Below are 14053 nucleotides of genomic sequence, written 5' to 3'. Positions count from 1 at the left end.
AAAAAGATAACTTACAAACTGAAAATATTTTCAAATGATATAAATGACCAGGCTTAATGTCCAAATATACAAACAGCTCCTAAAAGTCAATAACAAACAATTCAATCAAAAAATAGGCAGAAAACCTAAATAGACATTTTTCCAAAGAAGACATATAGATGGCCAATAGGCACACGAAAAACTGCTCCTCATAGCTCATTATTAGAGAAATGTAAATAAAAACTATGATGAGGTACTACGTCACTCCAGTCAATATGGCCATCATTAAAAATTCTACAACTAATAAATGTTGGAGATGGTATGGAGAAAAAGAAATCCTCCTGCTGTTGGTGGGAATGTAAATTGTTGCAGCCACTATGGAAAACAGTATGAAGGGTCCTCAAAAAACTAAAAATAGAGCTGCCATTTAATTCAGCAATCCTACTCTTGGGAATATACCCAGACAAAAGTATAATTGTAAAAAAAAAGTGAACATCTATGTTCAAAGCAGTATTATTTGAGCAAGACATGGAAACAAACTAAATGTCCATCAACCAATGACTACATAAAGAAGATGTGGTATATATACATATATACATATGTATACGGATGGTATATATATGTTTTCAGCAACATAGACAGACTTAGACATTATCATACTTAGTGAAGTTAGTCAGAAAGACAAATACCATATGATATCACTTATATGCGGAATCTAAAGCACAACACCAATGAACATATTTATGAAACAAAAACAGACTCACAGATGTAGAAAATAGATGTGTCCTTACCAAGAAGAAAGTGGATGGGGGAGGGAAGGATTGGAAGTTTGATATTAGCACATGCAAACTATTATATGTAGGATGGATGAACAACAAAATCCTACTGTATAGCACAGGGAATTCTATTCAATACCCTGTGATAAACCATAGTGGAAAAGAATATGAAAAAACAATACATATATGCATAACTGAGTCACTTTATTGTACAGCAGAAATTAACAAAATATTGTAAGTCAACTATATTTTAATAAAATTTTAAAACAAACTCCCTCCCCTCCTAAAAAATGTAGCATCTTTCCCATTTTTCCTTTTAATTGGCTTCACATTTTGCATTTCTCCTTCATTCCCTAAATTTGTATTTGGGAAGAATAATTAATCTCAGAAACTGTATTTCTGCAAAGGATGTATATATATATTTGTATGTTGTGAATGCATAATATATGGCTTAATAACAACCAACATACATTAGAATAGATATGAAAATAAAGAAGAAGGAAAATAAGTTTTGGTTTTTTAGATGTTAAACTCAAGAGCCCAAGGGTCTTGGAAGAAAAGCAATGACAAGCCTAGACAGTGTGTTAAAAAGCAGAGATGTCACTTTGCCTACAAAGTTCCATCTAGTCAAAGCTATGGTTTTTCCAATAGTCGTGTATGGATGTGAGAACCGGATAATAAAAAAGGCTGAGCACTGAAGAATTGATGTCTTTGAACTGTGGTGCGAGATAAGACTCTTGAGAGTCCCTTGGACATCAAGAAGATCAAACCAGTCAACCCTAAAGGAAATCAACCCTGAATATTCATTGGAAGGACTGATGCTGAAGCTCCAATACTATGGCAACCTCATGTGAAGAGCCGACTTATTGGAAAAGACCCTGATGCTGGGAAAGATTGAAGGCAGGAGGAGAAGGGGCAATAGGATGGGATGGTTGGATGGCGTTATCAACTCAATCGACATGAGTTTGAGCAAGCTCTGGGAGATGGCGAAGTCAGGGAAGCCTGGTGTACTGCAGTCCATGGGGTCACAAAGAGTTGGACGCGACTGAGCAACTAAACAACAAGACATTAAACTAATGTTTCTCAATCCTGGCTATAATAGACATTAATTGAGATTTAACATCCTCCTTCCCCAAAACTGATGACCTGATCCCAGCCGCAGAGATACTGACTGAATTGATCTTGGGTGGGAAGGTCTTAGATAGGGAGGAGTCATTGGTAGTTTTAATTAAGGTCCCTAGGTAATTCTAATGTGCTGTCAAGGTTAAGAGCTATTATTGCAGAAAATTAATATTGGCCTACTTTAGAAGTATATACCTTTGGGTCATTTTAGGAGAATCAGAATTAGAACCCAGTATTCATTTACCTTCATGATTTATGGTGGAAATAATATTAGGCTAAAGACCTTGGATCCAACCCCAAATCAGCTATTTACGGTACACACGGCCATGTGGTTGGTCAGCTATTTCAACTTCTCTAGATACTGAGTTTCTTAAATCTGCAAAAAGCACAGTATTCCCAAAATATCTACAAATTTTGAACAGGGTAGATGACATAAGGACTTTGTACACAAATATAGGCATTTTAAATATTACTGAAGTTACAGAACTCCCTGGTCACTTCCATTTCACTGAAGTCACTGATCATCTTTACTAGCCAGTTTTGGTGCCATAATATGATGATCACACGTGAATGCTCAGAAACAGCACTACTGAAATTCTTCAGCAGATACTCTAGTATCTATACCTAGTATCTTTCATCTAGCAGTCTCTGTGTCTCTTTTCAGGTCCTCTTCACTCTATTAGAATGTGTCCAAAGTCATCAGTACAATTTTTAAAGTCCTAGGTCACTTAGAGGTGTCTCCCGTGAACATCTAACTATGTGCTGGCATTTATCTTTTAATACAATTTTACTCACATATCACTAGAAAACTGATAATGGTAGTGTGAATTGAAGTTCCCCCAAATCCAGGGAATTTAAATAAGATATTCCTGCCTTCAAAGAACATGATTTAATTCTTGGCTTGAACTTATTACCTCTAGCATGAAACGAATGAGTAACCATATTTTCTGCAACTTTCAATTTAATATATTTAACTTTCCTTGGGTGTATATCAAATATGTATTCTTTGTATGAATGCAGTTTAGTAGAAAAATTGAAATGCTCTCCTTTAATCAAATTAAAATCTCATCTACCCAACTCACTTGTAGTTAATATTTTAAATTTAACTCAGGTTGTTTCCAAAAGAAATTTCATATGTTACCTAGATTTGACAAAAATCTCTCTACTTCCCTCTTTACTGAAAATCCTCATTAGTTGTATAAAGAATGATTAGAACCTCATGAAGATGTCAGAGGTGGGAGCCCTGAGTAAGGTTTATGCAAAGTGTTTAAAGACAATTTGCCCATCTATCTTCAGGGTATGGACTGTCCAGTTCACTGCAGTCCACCCTCATTAACTTTACTCACTTGACCCATGGATGCTCTTTACTGTGCAACCCTTGGCCAAAGTGATAAATTCTATTTTGAAACAGTTGACTTAAATCGTACAGAATATATTCTAATCTATAATTTTCAGATATTAAGAGATAATACTAGTGTCAGGTTACTTGGTTCCCACAGAACAATTCTAACTTAACAAAGAAAAATATCAATGTGTTGTCTCCCCATCGTTATTTTCATACCACCCAAACATATGTGAACTAAATCTGTAAGCTGAGACAAGGCTGCAAGAGTAACTTGATTTCTCATCCAAGAAGTTTAGTTGTCAGAAACACTATCATATTCTATATCACATCACAGGAAACATGTTCAGTCACTCAGTCATGTCTGACTCTGCGATTCTATGGACTGTAGCCTGCCAGCCTACTGTGTCCATGGGATTTTCCAGGCAAGAATAAGAGAGTGGGATGCCATTTCCTACTCCAGGGGATCTTTCCAATACAGGAATCGAACCTACATCTCCTGTGTCTCCCGCATTGCAGGCGGATTCTTTAGGGCTGAGCTACCAAAGAAACACACAATGTACCATATTTTCCAGACAACTATGCTATGCATGTTTAAAGTTGTGACTGTTTTGTAAAATATGATATTTACAGTGATAAGGTATCCATTTTTGAGGCTGGGGATGAGGTGGAAAGAATGCATTTATTGAACATTTTTCAAGGATAACTAGAACGAAAAGCAACACTCTATACTGTCAAATGTGGAGATAATGTCCTTCATACAGAATACCTTTGTTCTCCTGACAGGAGCAAAGCAATATCAGCATGACATATATTTTCAGGTTAAGGTCTCTAAATAAATGTTCTAATGCCTTTTGTAAACAAAGTTTCTAGGATAACACATTCCTCTAATTCTTGAATTAAATTAAGATGTCAGTTAATAATTTTGCTATTATAGAACCATAGGAAGATAAATTTATGCCACATACAGACTGACATAAACAGGTTTCATGCTAGATGGTTTATATTTCCATCTTTTAAAAAATATTTATTTTCAAAACTCAATTTAACTTTCAGTAAATAGTTCACTGGTCTATTAGTGAATCTACCTCTTAAATTACTGCCAGATCGCACTTTTAAAATACATATGTTATTTTAACAAAAGCTAAGTGAAGGAACACTTTTATTGTATTTTTATAATTTTATGAGATATAGTTCATATTAATGATCATACTGTATAAATGAGTTTATACATAAACTTTGCTTTGTCCAAATAACTGAATACTTCAAAAGTTATAAACATTTATTTATATTTTATTAACCAAATTGTATTCCTAATTTGATACCACCTATTACTTTGCCAACAAAGGTTTGTCTGGTCAAGGCTATGGTTTTTCCAGTGGTCATGTATGGATGTGAGAGTTGGACTGTGAAGAAAGCTGAGCACCGAAAAATTGATGCTTTTGAACTGTGGTGTTGGAGAAGACTCTTCAGAGTCCCTTGGACTGCAAGGAGATCCAACCAGTCCATCCTAAAGGAGATCAGTCCTGGGTGTTCATTGGACGGACTGATGGTGAAGCTGAAACTCCAATACTTTGGCCACCTCATGCGAAGAATTGACTCATTGGGAAAGACCCTGATGCTGGGAGGGACTGGGGGCAGGAGGAGAAGGGGACGACAGAGGATGAGATGGCTGGATGGCGTCATTGACTCAATGGGCATGAGTTTGAATAAACTCCGGGAGTTGGTGATGGACAGGGAGGCCTGGCGTGCTGCGATTCATAGGGTTGCAGAGTCAGACACGACTGAGCGACTGAACTGAACTGAATGTGGTGGTGATTTAGTTGCTGCTGCTGCTGCTGCTGCTAAGTCACTTCAGTCATGTCCGACTCTGTGAGATCCCATAGATGGCAGCCCACCAGGCTCCCCCGTCACTGGGATTCTCCAGGCAAGAACACTGGAGTGGGTTGCCATTTCCTTCTCCAATGCATGAAAGTGAAAAGTGAAAGTGAAGTCGCTCAGTCGTGTCCAACTCTCAGCGACCCCATGGACCGCGGCCTACCGGGCTCCTCCGTCCATGGGATTTTCCAGGCAACAGTACTGGAGTGGGGTGCCACTACCTTCCGCATTTAGTTGCTAAGTTATGTCAACTCTTGTGTCCCCATGGATTGTAGCCTGCCAGGCTGCCCTGTCCATGGGCGTTTCCAAGCAAGAACACTGGAGTGGGTTGCCATTTCCTTCTCGGGTCTATCTTCCTGACCCAGGGATTAAACCAGGGTCTCCTACACTGCAGGCAGATTCTCTACTGACTGAGCTACCAGGGAATTCTACATACAAATACAGCTCTCAAAAAATGTGAGAGATTTGTGAAAGAAAGTTTCTATCCAATTAGAATATGCATAATATTTTGAAATATTTTAGGAGGATTCTTTTAAAATTAAATACTTACATAACTACAGCATTGGTTACTGGATATATAAATATATTATTATAGTAAACTTACTGTGAGCAAACTTCAAAACTGAAACAAAATATTTTTATTTCCTATTTAAAATTATTATTCTTTTTCTATTGTTACTATGTGGAAGGAAAGGGGAATAGGATATTCACATTATCTACTAAACCTAAAATTTTCCCATGCCTTATTAATATATTTTAAGAATAATAAAGAAGTTACAGAAAATAAATATATTTAGGTTCTTTTTTATTTTCTGAAGAAGAATAAAGAATACATACACACACACATAAACACACAAAATTCTTTGGTAGATATTCTGGCTCACTCTCATTTAAATAATATAAAGCTACTTTCATACTCTAGAAAACTTTGAAACCATTAATTTTTAGTAATATTTTCACATGGAAGTCTAGTAGTTTTTTAAAATTCAAAGTAGTTTTCTGTTTTATTTTTCCTCTTTTGTGATCTTTTTTTTTTTTACAGTTATGACAAATGATCGTTTTAAAATAGATACTGAACTTGGAGAAAGATGTTATCCTTAAGGCTTAGAATGCTCTCTACCATGGTCATTAATTTAATTTTGATAATGCCAGGGGAACATGAGTGAATTCACTGATTTTAACTTAACATTTTAGACTTGGATATAAAGGGGAAAACTGATAATATCTCATCACCATAGACTGTACTCTTCTGTTCTTTTTATATCCCGCCTAAGAACACCAGCCCCAAAGGTGTCAGCCTATAGTGCTAACATATTGCTGCGCATGGCCCATTCTGGGACTTGGATATGTAGGCGGCCTTCAGGTTTATAGTCTGACACTCTGAAAAAGCAATCACAGTGATGTGCTAGGAAATCTAGTGAAGACGGCTTTCAGAAGGGCAGTGGAAAACCAATGTGTAATCTCTTTTATGAATGCAGTGTTTAAAAATTCCACTTGGACAATTTGATGTTTATTGTATATTTTAACAGCTATCCTCAAAGATTATTTGTTTTTCAAATGTTGCAAACTATGGGTCAAAATCCCCTTAAAATCAAAACAAAACAGTCATCTACTTTTATTGAGCAACTTTTCAAACATAACTGTGCTTAAACTCATGACGGAGGATGACTGATAAGAGTTCTTATGAGCAAATAAACATTCCCTAAGGGGTCAAAGAATTAGGAAAGTAGACTACTTAAAGACCAGTTGTAGCAAAACCCAAAGAGAAATAAATAATGCAATTTATTTCTTCATTTTGGTGTGAAATAGTACAGGCTTACAAATGCATTTGCCCAAAACTACAGCTTACCTAGGTATCCTCTTCAAAACTGACACATTACAAATTCACTCTCCTTGTAAGAACAATCTCCTAAGCACAATACATGGATGCACATACCAAATTTATCACACTGCGATTGGACTAGAAAAAGATCAAATTTTCTAATACAAATAAAGTGAAAGTGGTTCTTCCAATTTAAGCTCCATAAAACACTTATTAAAGATAAAAGCAGGTTATTTAGCAATATTGGACTCTGTGAGACGCAGTATGTGCCACAGAATGAAATAGAAATTTCAGTGATGGAAAATCATCTTCCTTCCCTCGTGATAGTATAATAACCTTTTAAATCACGTTTGACATTTGTAAGTCCAGTGAGCTAGCAGCCCGGCAAAGCCTATGTGGTAATATATGTGGTAAGCCCTTTCTGGAGCAGTAATCTCATTGCTGTGTCTAACGGCTTTCACTTCATGTGGCTGACTGGGCCCCGAGAGACTTATTTGACTCTGCCTTTCTCGAGCCACTGGTTGCTAATGTTCCCTATTATGAGGAAAGCAGAAACTCGCCTTCAGGCAATGGCCACTTGGCTAGAGGTACACCACCAGTCAACCTTCTGCTGAGCTGTTTTGTTTTCAACTATTAAATATGCACACACGTTTTACAAAGGGGGTTCTTTGTGCTTCAGAAAAAAAAAAGACAAACAGTATGACAGTGATATTTACTCTGCCCCAATTGCTAATCTGACAAGCTCCATCTGGTGAACAGACCCTTCATCTTCCCATCCCCTAAACCTCTGAAGGAAAGTGGACACCGGTGGCATATGTCCATGGCTGGTCCTTATGCTTAATGAAGTAGAATATTTATAGGTTTAAACTTTAAGGACACCTATAAGATGTGTTGAGTTCCTCTGATGGATCAGTGGTAAACAATGCCTACAATACAGGAGACACGGGTTCAATCCCTGGATCGGGAGGATCCCCTGGAGAAGGAAATGGTAACCCACTCCGGTGGTGCTGTTGCCTGAGAAATCCCAAGAACAGAGGAGCCTTGTGGGTTACAGTCCACGGGGTCACAAAAGAGTTGGACAGGACTGTGTGCATGCCAAGTTGCTACCGTCATGTCCAACTCTTTGCAATCCTATGGACTGTAGCCTGCCAGGCTCCTCTGTCCATGGGGTTCTCTAGGCAAAGATACTGGAGTGGGTTGCCATGCCCTCCTCCAGGGTACTTTCCCAACCCAGAGATCAAACCCATGTTTCTTATGTCTCCTGCATTGGTGGGGCTGTTTACCGCTATCACCACCTGGGAAGCCCCTAGATAGGACTAACCAAAAATAAATACATAAGAGGTGTTACTTGGTGATAAGAAGGAAAGCTATTCTATTACAGCAAGCTACGGCAGTCCATTTTTTATCACTCCACGTTTCATTTGGAAACAGATCCCAGCACCACACCTCCCTTACCAAGGTGAAATGGAGATTTAATTCTTCTCAAAATATTAAAGTGCTACCTTCACGTTCCCAGAGTAACCTCACCTTATCCTTAGGTCTTGAGTCTATATTTTAATTGTCTTCCCATTTTCTCTTTCTCCCCCACTCAATTCTGAGTGATGGAAAGACAAGGAGATTAGTTTATAAGTTTGCATAGTAGATACTTTCTAACTGTTACAGGAATAAATGTACACATTTTCACTCTGTTGTAAACATGGAATATTTACATTTTCCATAGGAATAAAAATGATGGCAAAACAAACATATGAGTTGGTTATTTTTGCCTTCCATCAGCTTCATTTATCTTGTCTTTTGCTACTCATTGAACAACACATGCACTGACTGTCCACTCTGAGAAGTCCATATTCCAACATGAAAAATATTGTAGGAATCTAGTTTTTAATTCATCATGGTACTCAGTACATACAAGTTAACTTAAACTTTGCAGCAACACAGAACATGGCATGGAGGTGCTATTGTATGTTAATGTCCAGAATCAAACAAGTATCCTGAGGGAATTACCAAAATATACTTTTTGAAATTGGTAGCATAGTAAATTCCAAAAATTCTGTCTATGGAGGGATTAAAAATAAAGGCTATTGTTCATTTTAAGGAAAAAAATATAAGTGCTGCTTTCTATTAGACATTGATGAAAAAAATCTGAACATAAAAGGCACAACATTCCCTTACTCACTTGGTATTTCGTAAACAAGCAAAAAGCCAACTTTATCCAATAGGGATTTAAAGGCATCTAAGATTTTGGTTCAGAAGTGGGAAATAAATGATGAAATCTCCTTGTCCACTCTTTATGGGTCACTTTTTCAATAAGAAGGTCATAGTCAGCTGCTATTACTGCCTTCCAAGTATATATTTCAGCTATATTAATGTATTATTTTATCTTTTTATCATTTAGAGAATATTGAGTGTATTTTCCATTAGATGCCTGAAATTACAATGTATTTTAAATCTTTCAAAATAATACAGTGACCTGGAACATAGTAGAGAATACACTTGGAAATCTGGCACTATCACCTAGATTTGGAATCCATCATAAATTTTAAGAATTTCTAGCCCAAGAATATATGCCAAATATAAAATAAAAACAGGTGTAATTGTATGTTTATTGCTTTTATTCCCTTAGCTAATAAAACTCACTTATATTTAGGAGTGATTATGAAAGATGGAGACGTTAAGCCTAACACTTATGCAGCATAGTGACAAGGAATACAGCTTTAGTCAGATCAGTCATGGTTAAACAATCGGGGCACTGTCTGCGGCACTGTTCTAAATATTTTATATAGAGATTAGTTCAGTCTTTACAATCATCCTGTGGTGCAGGTACTGTTGCTTTCCTCATTTTCTAAGTGAGAAGACTGAGGCTCAGAGAGGTCAAGTAACTTACTTGAGGACACACAGCTACCATGGGCCAAAATTGGGCAGTTTAGTTGAGTCATATGTTTGACCATCACCCTGTGTCTCTAGTAATAACCAAAGTTACAGTATTTAATGTATGTGAGAGTTGGACTGTGAAGAAAGCTGAGCACTGAAAAATTGATGCTTTTGAACTGTGGTGTTGGAGAAGACTCTTCAGAGTCCCTTGGACTGCAAGGAGATCCAACCAGTCCATCCTAAAGGAGATCAGTCCTGGGTGTTCATTGGACGGACTGATGGTGAAGCTGAAACTCCAATACTTTGGCCACCTCATGTGAAGAGCTGACTCCTTGGAAAAGACCCTGATGCTGCGAGGGATTAGGGGCAGGAGGAGAAGGGGACGACAAAGGATGAGATGGCTGGATGGCATCACCGACTCGATGGGCATGAGTTTGAGTAAACTCTGGGAGTTGGTGATGGACAGGGAGACCTGGCGTGCTGCGATTCATGGGGTCACAGAGAGTCAGACACGACTGAGAGACTGAACTGACTGCCTGACTGACAGTATTTAAAGACTGGCTTGTAAAATAAAAGACAGGTTTCATTTTAACTATCATTAAGAGTATACAGAGGGCTAGAAAAGGGAATTTTTCCCTTGACTGTTGATGTCTATTTTGCAAATGAATGGTACACAAAAACTTATTTTTGTTTCTGTTCACATGTGAATTTAGATACCCACAATTATATGTATGATAGGAAGTCATTAAATATTTGTGGAATGGACAGACTGATAAATGAATAAATACAGGGATCTCTGTATATATGTATATAATTCTGTCATTTTGGAGCCATGCATACACATGCAAACACAGAAGGAATGCAGGCCACAGAGAAATAGTCAGGAGTCACTGCTAAGTAACATTTATAAACTGCATTTTGCTAATGCAATTGATTATATTATCAGCAATGATGGGAATCTGCTTTGTACCTCTTCCAGTCACCGTTATAACTATCCTGACAATAATAATAGTAATAACAAAATTCACTGGGAAATTGGACTCTTTAAACATTATGGAAAGTGTGAATAAATGCATCTTTAGAAAATTTTATCATTTTAAATCAGTAACATAACTAAGTTTTAAAATGCATCTACTATTCAAATGTAGCTTTAAAACAAGTCCCCCAGCCTCTCTATTTAAATTAGACTGCAGCTCCTAAATTTCTCCTGTAAAGAAATTCTGGAAACACCCATTATTTAAAGTGTTAAGGTTTTAATAAAAGAAGAAAAATTGAAGCAGAAAGTAAAAGAAGTTCACATGATTTATTTTAAAAGGAAGGACTGCCACCTAAACAGGAAAATAACTAGGCTTAATATACCACAATTTATTCTTCCTCTTAAAAACAATTCGTTTTCTTTCAGCCTGCTGGCATCAGTATTTTCTGCAGCATAGCAAAGACAGAACTAAAAACTCCAAAGACTGATGTAAAACTAACCTCTTTAAAATTAGGGAGGAGGGAAGGACAAACCAGGTGGGCGTCTACATTCATGCTCCCTACATTGTACTAAATTGAATTAGAATGAATAACAATTTCTTTGGGTCCCTGCCTAAATATTTAGTTAAGAATCTGAATTGTAAGCTACTATTGATTACTTCAATCCTGAGTGGCTCCTCTATAGACTATATTAATTCTCTAAATAACTTGGTCTTAGAAAATACTTTGGAATATATAAGGCAGCTTTGCAAATGATAAAACTCTACGCAGAATCAGTAGCTTAAATAAGAGCAATAACAAAAATGTGACTTTGCTACTACTGTATAATATATTTAATCCTGTACCAATTTCTCTTTGGCTGTGAATCTGTGCTAATCTGCAAAAGTGATTAAGGTTACAGCATATGCACTGGTGTCCATGTTGTGTATATATATGACATGTATGACAGATTTGTATGTTTACGGAAGAAAGAATGAGGAGTTCTCTTTTTAAGTATGTAAATATGATGAGTGCTATAGAAATATTTGCATTCCACATTTATTTCATGACTGCCTTCTTTGGTGTCACGCAGGCTTAGGATCTCTCAAGTAACTTGGAGTTCTTATCTCCCTTCTTTTACTTCCATCTAGTTGACAGACCTCGCCTGCTATTCCTCTGAAGGGTCTTCTGTATCATAATCTTTACACCTACTGCGGCTTCCGCCACTCAGTCACTTCAGTCACATCCAACCCTCTGTGACCCCATGGACTGCAGCGTGCCAGGCTTCCCTGTCCTTCACTACTAACTCTCTATAGGCCTGAACTAGTCTTGCAATCACACCCTGCCCCTCCTAGAGACTCTCATTCTTTATTCTCTCCAAATCGACCTTGACTCCCTCCTAAGTTGCTTCACCTAAATAAAACACCTCCCAATACTAACCTTGCCATCTGGATCTCTTTCAGTCCCGCAACCCCCCTCCCCCCTGGCAATTTCAATAGCAATTTGAGCATCCTTAGCCCAGTCTGGGACTTCCCTGGTGGCTCAGTCGGTAGAGAATCTGCCTGCAATGTGGGAGACCCAGGTTCGAACCCTGGGTTGGGAAGGTCCCCTGGAGAAGGAAGTGGCAACACACTCCGGTATTCTTGCCTGGAGAATCCCATGGACAGAGAAGCCTGGCAGGCTGCAGTCCATGGGGTCGCAGAGAGTCGGATATGACTGAGCGATCACACACACAACACACACAGCTCAATTTCTAGGTTTTTCTGTTGCTGTTGTTCTTCAGCTCCCGTCATGTCTGACTCTTCGAGACCCCGTGGACTGCAGCATGCTAGGCTTCCCTGTCCTTCATCATCTTCCGAAGTTTGCTCAAGCTCATGTCCATTGAGTTGATAATGCCATCCAACCATCTCATTCTCTGTCGCCCCCTTCTCCTCCCCTCTTCAATCTTTCCCAGGATCAGGATCTTTTCCAATGAATCAGCTCTTTGCATCGGGTGGCCAAAGCATTGTAGTTTCAGCATCAACATCAGTCCTTCCAGTGAATATTGGGAATTTTAGGTTAGCCTAGATCTAACTCCAGCTTTTTTCTCAACCTTGTTTTAGATAATATTTCACAATTCAGTGAAACAGCACTAATTTTATTCAAGCATGCCTCTCTTTTTTGCTCATTCTAAAATGCTTTCTATTCCCTGCCATACACATCCTACTTAGCATTAAGTACATAGTTCAAATTCTACTTTTTTCCATGAAATTCCCTTAATTCTGTATTTCAACACCCCCACCTTCCCAGATTCCTAGTCGCTAATATAGTAACACTGAAGTAGATGTTAGAGCACAATTTTCATAATTGGTGTTTTTCTTTAATTATATATAATATATAATGTGTGTGCATATATATCTATCTTCGGTGCTAACTGTGGCACCGTAAGGGCATAGTCGCTTACACCATCCACCCCACAGTGCCAAGCATGCTGCCATGCATACGGGAGTGAATGCATGAAGAATGATGACTTTATCCCTAACAGGGAAACAAAACTGAACTCAAGTCTTCTGAAGCCCCATCGAAGTGTTCCGTTCACTCCTCTGCCGAGAGTAACTTGATATTTAGTCAGCTGTGACTGCTAAGAATATGATATCTTCACAGTGTCAAATAATCTTCATTATAATTTTCCATGATCAATCTAAATCTTTCTCACTGCAATTCAGTCTCCTTATATGCTGCCCTGGTCTAAGGGCAGCAGAGAGAAAGCAAAAGGCCTGTAAGTGAAGCAGTCTGAACCCTAGGCCTACCTCTCAAAAGTTTCTTAGCTTGGCAAATCACTTAGTCTTATTTTTCTCATTTGTTAGATGAAGGATTTGGGCTAGATGGTTCAGGAGTTCATTTCTAGCTCTGAAATTTAGTGGAGGTAAAAGGCATTATCTAACCAACTTTGACCTTTTGAAAATCATTTTATATGCCTGAGTTCCTATGGATTATTATTAAAATGATCCTCTGGTCTCCCTGGTGCTAGCTGGTATGGTTCTAACACTCATTCTGAGCTTTAATTTTCAAACTTTGCTTGCGTATTGCTCAATTCATGCTAAGAATGTCCCTACATCTGTGTCATAGTCTTCAGAATTTCCCTAGAATTCTTCATCCAAAAGGCTTCATTTCCCTATCACTGATTTCTTTGATGGTTCTAATGCAATTTGCTATTTGGTTGAGGAGGCAGGACTTTGCTGAATAGCCCAAGCAAGCATAATGCCATGCTTCCTAGGGCAGTCTTCCATTGACAAGCTCCTTCATAGATGGCCTGGCTTTTCAGCCTTC

At 38.0% G+C, this 14053-nt stretch overlaps 1 protein-coding gene across 6 annotated transcripts in view; it reads right to left on the bottom strand.

The window, feature by feature from the left end:
• The window catches only part of ROBO2 (roundabout guidance receptor 2), a 647901-nt gene that overhangs the window by 368072 nt on the left and 265776 nt on the right, over positions 1–14053 (bottom strand). The gene's annotated exons all lie outside the window — the stretch shown is intronic.

Source organism: Cervus elaphus, chromosome 31 (assembly GCF_910594005.1).
Source record: "Cervus elaphus chromosome 31, mCerEla1.1, whole genome shotgun sequence".
NCBI lineage: Eukaryota > Metazoa > Chordata > Mammalia > Artiodactyla > Cervidae > Cervus > Cervus elaphus.
The sequence above is the reverse complement of the archived record's forward strand: the minus strand, read 5'-3'. Positions and strand labels throughout refer to the sequence as shown.